Below are 6,996 nucleotides of genomic sequence, written 5' to 3' on the forward strand. Positions count from 1 at the left end.
GCCAAGTCTCCCAGACGAAAACCAAAGTTGATTCAATCAGCAATCGTCTTGACTAGATGTACATACATCTACAAGACCGTATCTCTGAACTGGACATCGATCTCAGACGAATGATTAACAATCAGAGCCCATCACACACCTGATCTTCAAAGGAAACTCACAGCCACTAATCTCAGCATAGCTGATATCTCTCTAGGAAAGATTTTCCAAATGACAATGCTATGTCTCGACAAGATCTGTGAACAAAAAGAAATTTTCAAAGATCTCATGGAAGATGAAAAATCCTTTTCTGAAGCCTGTAAAAAACCCTATCTCAAGATAGAGTGCAAAGATGAAAAGAAGTGTATTTGTCCAACCAGAAAGAAGAAACATTTTTAGAAACACTTCTACAAGAAATCATCCTCCAAAAAACCTCTCCGATATTTCAAGAAAAATGATGTTTCTCAGTACATAAATAAAAAACACAACCGTTGCTTCATCTGCAAGAAGGGCGGCCACTTTGCTCGAACCTATCCTCACAAGTCTGCCAAAGTTGTTCGTCTCATACAACACCTTCAACATTCTTCTCAGATAAAGGTTGTAACTAGGGATTGGGCAAAAGGTTTTGAGATAACTCTGGTTTGTGTGTCTGTCTGTTTTTCAAAAAGACATCTTTTGGAATCTCATTACAAAAGGATGAGTCTTCTATTTTATAAGTTGAATGGGTTCCAAGTTTGGGCCGAAGCCTAACTCAGCCTCAAAAGACGTCTCAAGAGTTGAGGACTGCCCAACACTTATAAACTGGCCAGGACCCAGCGCACCCAAGTGATGTGGGATTTACAACAACTTAACACCTAGACAAGTGTATGAGGATCAAATGTCGATACAAAAGAGAGTGATACAAAAAAAGAAAACGAGAGTACAAAAGAAAAAGGGATTGAGAGAAAAAAGTGAAAAGGTAGAAAATAATGATAATTAAAATTCATTTTTCTAACATCTAGAATGTATTATCTAATACAAACTAAATGAAAATCTTCAATCGCAGAGGTTAAATTTCCCATAAGAAATTTTAAAATAAACCAAGAAATTTGATAAATATAAAAGGAGTATAAAATAAGTATTACAACGAACGAAGAGGGGGTCTTCAAAAACAAGTGTAAATGCTTTAATTTATTTCCTCCGAATAAGACTATAAGAAGTTTATCTATTCAATCCTCCTTTAATTAGTTAAAAAGGTTTGTATGTATTAGTTAAGAAGGGCTGCATATTTATTTTTTCTGTTATGTCGTTTTACGAGCTAATCATTATCAAGTGATTCCCTATAACTTAAATTCTAAGCATTATTTTGGTTGTATAAATTTCGAATCGTGACCAAACAATGTAAAAAAGCCAAAAAGGCAACAAGGGTTTAGATAACGGCTTTAACAAGAAATGCTTGAAAGTGGGTGGTTAACAACCTTTTTGCCGCTTTTTGGCGCTCTTTGGAAATTATTAGTTGGACGATAATTACATTAACCAAAAAGCAATAGTACTTGGATTACCTGGATCACTTTGTACCATGCTCAAATTTAAGTTTTCTTTATAGATCTAATCCGATGGATTTAATATCCCTTGTACTAACCAAACGACTAAGGCCTTCGTCCCTACTCAATTACAAACTTATAAGATATTATAAGATATAACGTAATTGGTTGAATTTCATAATTCTTAGGTCACATGAACTTTTTTATTATTTTGTATTTTCATCTAATTAATAAATTTATGTCATATCAAAATAAAATAAATTTGTAAAAGAGTTTATAACTATATCATCATTCAATTTACTTATACAAAATATAGGATTTTCCCCTCAGGTTGTACTCACTCTCAAAAACATTTTAGACTTTGTAATTGTAGAGACTCTTACCCTTTTTAATAATTACGTTGGGTAGGTAATTATTTTCATAATTGTGATATTAATCGGAAAAGTTATATTTCTCGAATTGAAATAAATGCTTGTTGCGTCACAATAGAAATGATTTAAGTTGGCTACAATAGATTTCTTACTATAAATATTGGCAGACTTAGCATAAAAATTTAGGCTATATAACAATATAAATAATTTAGGTTGTTGTAAGTAGATTCGTAATTGTAAATCAAACAACTTTAAAATTAGTCCAAATCTTTTTTTCAAAAAAAAAGTAAAAGTATTTTTATTGTTTTCCCCTGTTTTCTTGAAAAAGTTCTTAATTCATATTATCAGTAATGGTATCATGGGATATATTTAACATATACATGTTAGAGAATTTTGGAAACTTAAGCACAAATATACCCATTTCATTGAATAAAAGGATAAGTAAAGTTAATACTGTTATAACAATACTGTTATAACAATAAGAAAGTTTTGCTTAATTTCACCAAATAATTAAATAGAATTATGTCCATTTTCCCTGCAAACTAAGATATGTAAAATTGGAGTATGAACATTTTCTTGATTTCTAATAACACGACTAAATTAATTATCTCAGTAGTTAGTTTTTTCTAGTCACTTTTTTTTCTTGGGGTTTGATTGAAGATAACTGAGTGGTTTGATTACTTATATTAGTTTGAAACAAGAAATTAAGTACGTTGTTTAATAAGCAAGAAGAGATTTGAAGGAATTTATTAGTATGGTATATGACAAATAAGCAAGCATGAGAGCGAGATTTAATCAGAAAGTTTGGTACAAGAGAGAATGGAAATGCTGGTGATGTTCCAGCAGAAAGAAAGACAGCTACAAATCTCCAAACTTTGGTCTTTTTGTGCCCTTTAAATTCAGTTTGATTCTATGATAATGTTGTGGTTCAATTGTCGCAACTAGCCTAACATGGAGAAAGCACGCACCAAGTCTGCACTAAAGGTTTTTATGCTTCCTGTCAATAAACTCCTCCATTTTGGCTATTGGTTTCTGTAGAATAAATTACTAATTAAACTTTTTTTTTAATAAGTTTGTCAAAGCTGGTTCACAATCTGCAGGATCGTGGAGTACCACAGCAAATGGAATGGTGAGATACATTAAACTTTATCCAGCTTTAAAAGCCCATTCAAATTTATTGCCGCGTCGGCAATCCAATCGAGTCTAAAATGAAAAATATTTAATGATATTGGCTGACATCGGAGTGATAAAAACAGTGAAACTATACAGTGCTCCGAGTTGGTATATTATAAAGACACTGTTTGTGGGACAATGTTGGGGCCAAATATCATTATTACTCATAATTTAAAAAGTCCTATCACATGCCCATTTATTTTAAAAGTTGTTGAATAAGCATGTAATTAAAATAAATGAATCCACATCAGAAGTTTCACATTAATAGCTGACGAAAAATTCGGGGATTTTATACGTTCTAAATTAATATGATCAGCGGTTATCAACTGCGATAAAAGGAAAAAAATATAGCGGATACATTATTTTTATTATTATTGGGTACAATTTGAAACTGACAGCTTTCATAAAAGATTTTGTAATAGTTTTTTTTTTTTGCAAGTAATTTAACTGAATTCAAAAGCAGAACCTTCTTTCTATCATAACCTAAAAAATTCAAAGTGATAATGATGCAATAATTCATTTATAGCAGCGCTAGCTCTTTCATAAATATTACATTGCAAGCTTTATTTTTATTTTTCCATTTTTCATCTGGGGAATTAGATAACAGCCGTTAGATCGCCACTTTGATTTTTTGCATCAATATATCATGTATAAAGGAATTCTTGACAGGCAAAAGATTTTAATAACAAACTTTATAAAGTAGGCTTCTTTATATTTTAATCAAATATCAATCCTGGAATCTCTCTTTGAAGTATAATTGAGAGATAGATCCCATGCATTCATATTTATCTTCAATAACAGGCAAAAGAAAACACAAAGCCGCAAGAGTTCACACTCCATACTCAACAAAGAGCTGTTAAACGAGCAATGTTCAACTATTCTGTGAGTATGCAATATATGTATTTAATTATAAGTTTACTCTAATGTATCAACTTGCTATTTAGGTCAGAGTCGAAGCCTTTTCTAACCTCTTTGATGCACACAGGTTGCAACAAAACTATACCTTGAGCAGGTACAAAGGAAGAGAGTGGAGAAGTTGCAGAAGGTATAGCTACTCTCTCGTTAGTGTATGTGTATATAATTTAACATTGTGTCTAAGTTGTCATTTCAATTGGATGATCTTGCAGATGATAGAAGAAGAAGAGATACGATTGATGAGAAAGGAGATGATTCCAAGAGCCCAGTTGATGCCTCTATTTGATAGACCTTTCTTTCCCCAGAGGTTTTTATATATATAATCTAGAGCAGATCTACTATATAATTAATTTGAGTTAACTAGTTAGATTAAGATTTCCATTCTCAACTATAAATCTTATTTGTTATTAAAGAGAGGATAAATTATATTATTTAGTCCCTATAGTTTGTGCTAATTATTCATTTGTTATATAATTTAAAATATTTTGAAAATATACTTGTCGAATTTGATTTTTAAGGATAAAATAATGTTCTTATTTCACTAAAATTAAAATTAACCTTACAGATAAAAAATAAAAATAGATAACAATTGAATAGGTTTTAATGAAAATAGAAGTACGAACCTTATAATTGTCTTTTTCCTTATAATTTGCAGATCAATTTGACCATTAACGGTTCCGAGAGAGCCAAGTTTCCGTATGGCGAACAACTGTTGGAGTTGCATTTCTAATAATGAAATCTACAATTTTGAGCACTCTCATGCTTGGAAGCCCTTAAAATAATATAATTAATAAGATTACCATTTGTTTGATTAATATTTGTGTATTCATAAATGTTATTTGTGCATTTATGCTGCACAGCTAATTTGTCAGATAGACTGTTGAGTGTACGTAGTAGATATGAATAGATAATTTTAGCGGTGATTGTTTCATTATCAAAATTTCTTTGATTTAGCAAACTTTACATAATGTATTCAAAATATTAAAAAGTAAATCTTATTTTATTGTTTTGATCCATTTTAATTAGTAGATACACTTGTTCAAAATTTCATTAGAGTCGTACAACCAATATAAAAATGTAAATTGTTGATAAAAGCTATACAATTTTTGTTTTTAGATTTCAACCTTTCCACATGTCCTAAATTGATTGTCTAGACATGCTTTCATTTTCTTGGATTGTCTTTGCGTTGAAATGGGTTTTCAGCTTATAATATAATGGGGTGTTGATTTGCTGAGTTGTCAATTCAGGAGTTACACTCATGATAAGTGATGACATAATCATGCTCATGTTAAAAATTACAATAGTGACACTGTTTTTGTTGAATGAATCATATTTAAATAGATAAATAAGATAATCAACTTATGTATAGATAGTAGTTTGGGACCATAATACCCCAAGTGAGAAATGGAGAATTAGATGGAAGGGACGTTAACAATAAATTGGTTGTAGTTATGGTGTTGAATGAATAATTTGGACTGAAGTAGAAGTATTCTACGAAGCTTATTACTAAAAAAATCCTAAAATTAGACTAAATATAGTCGTGGGTCTTAAATGAATAATTTGAACAAAAGTAGAAGTGTTCGATTTGTGAGTTAGTATTTCAAAATACCAATATCTCACATTGTTAAGAAAAAAGAGCACAAGTTTATTTATATATAAAATCCAAATATGGTGTGTCAACAAGCCTATTAATAGGAGGTCTAGCGCATGAAACCAAGCCCAAAAGAGGATCCCATTTAGGAAAGCTTTTAACTGGGTGCTAGCACCCAAAATCTTACACCTTGTGGGATCCCCCTCACCCGCATGAAGTGTCGTGCATGTGTTGGGGCTTGGCTTAATTTTGCATTTTTGCCCTTTGTTATATTGAGTTATATTGATTCATTTATAACCTTACTAATTATCTAAAGTCATTATGACAGGGAATTATTGACTTAGAATGCTGGTAATAAAGTCATGGGTGCACAATACTGAAATCTCTTGGTAGTTTCTACTATGATGTTTATTACCCATAAAGAATGCATTTGAGATTTTATAAACTAAACAAAAAATAAGTAGTTGAAGCTATTAGGACCTAACAATATTATATTGGTGATTTTCTGCACTTTAGGTATAGTAGATGGTAAATATGTGTCTGGTCATTTGTTGGTTAATATCTTAAAAAGGAGGAAGTATTTCTCCCTGAATGCTTTGAATCTAGTTTATATTAAAACTACGAAACATAAGAAGAAATAAGTGAGTCTTGAAGATGCTATTATTCATATTGGGATTGAGGAGAGAAATGGAATTAGAGATGCATCTGATTAAGCTAAAGAATTACATTCTAATGTAAATCTAATTGAGAACACTCCTTAACATAATTAAAATAACCAAAAAGAAAGGTCGTTGCCTTATTTGTGGAAAAATTGGGCACTATGCCTCAACAAAAATCCTCCTAAAGCTATTGATGTTGAGGGAGAAGGAGAAGACACCATTGCTACTGTAGTTGTCTCTATGGTGAATATAGATGATGGAAACAAGGATCAGGTGATTGATTCTAGAGGCTATTAAACATATATATAGCTCTTTCTTTGACTATACTTTAGTGACAAAAGGAGAGGAAGTTATTTACCTTGGTGATTCTCGGTCAACATCGGTCCAAGGCAAGGGTAAATTTCTTCTGAAGCTTACATCTAGGAAAACTCTCTTACTTACTAATTGATGCAAACCCTGCGGTAAAACTTCGAGACCCACACTTGATTAAAAATTTCAATTGCGTAAGAAAGTTCTTGATACAAACCTCATCAAGAACTGGTGCGACCCTAATCAATTTAGTCCCCAAGATCGAATCTAAACTTAGAATTAAGTGGAACTGCGACCCAATGCTTAATGAAAGCATGAACCTTGGTATGTAAGGATGCCACAATAAGTTATAGATGATCTGATTGGTAAGTCAAGAGTTTGAACACCATAGAAATCTGATAAGTTCAAAGAATTTGTTTAAGAACAAAAGAGAATTAACTCTCTCACCAATTGCATCAAAACTGATCTTCTCTTTT

The 6,996-nt window shown here is 31.4% G+C and overlaps 1 pseudogene; it reads left to right on the forward strand.

The window, feature by feature from the left end:
* The first annotated feature begins 2,796 nt into the window (after positions 1-2,796).
* Positions 2,797-4,911, forward strand: LOC102627483 (microtubule-destabilizing protein 60-like; annotated as a pseudogene).
* Positions 4,912-6,996: the final 2,085 nt, after the last annotated feature.

This window comes from Citrus sinensis, chromosome 9 (genome assembly GCF_022201045.2).
Source record: "Citrus sinensis cultivar Valencia sweet orange chromosome 9, DVS_A1.0, whole genome shotgun sequence".
NCBI lineage: Eukaryota > Viridiplantae > Streptophyta > Magnoliopsida > Sapindales > Rutaceae > Citrus > Citrus sinensis.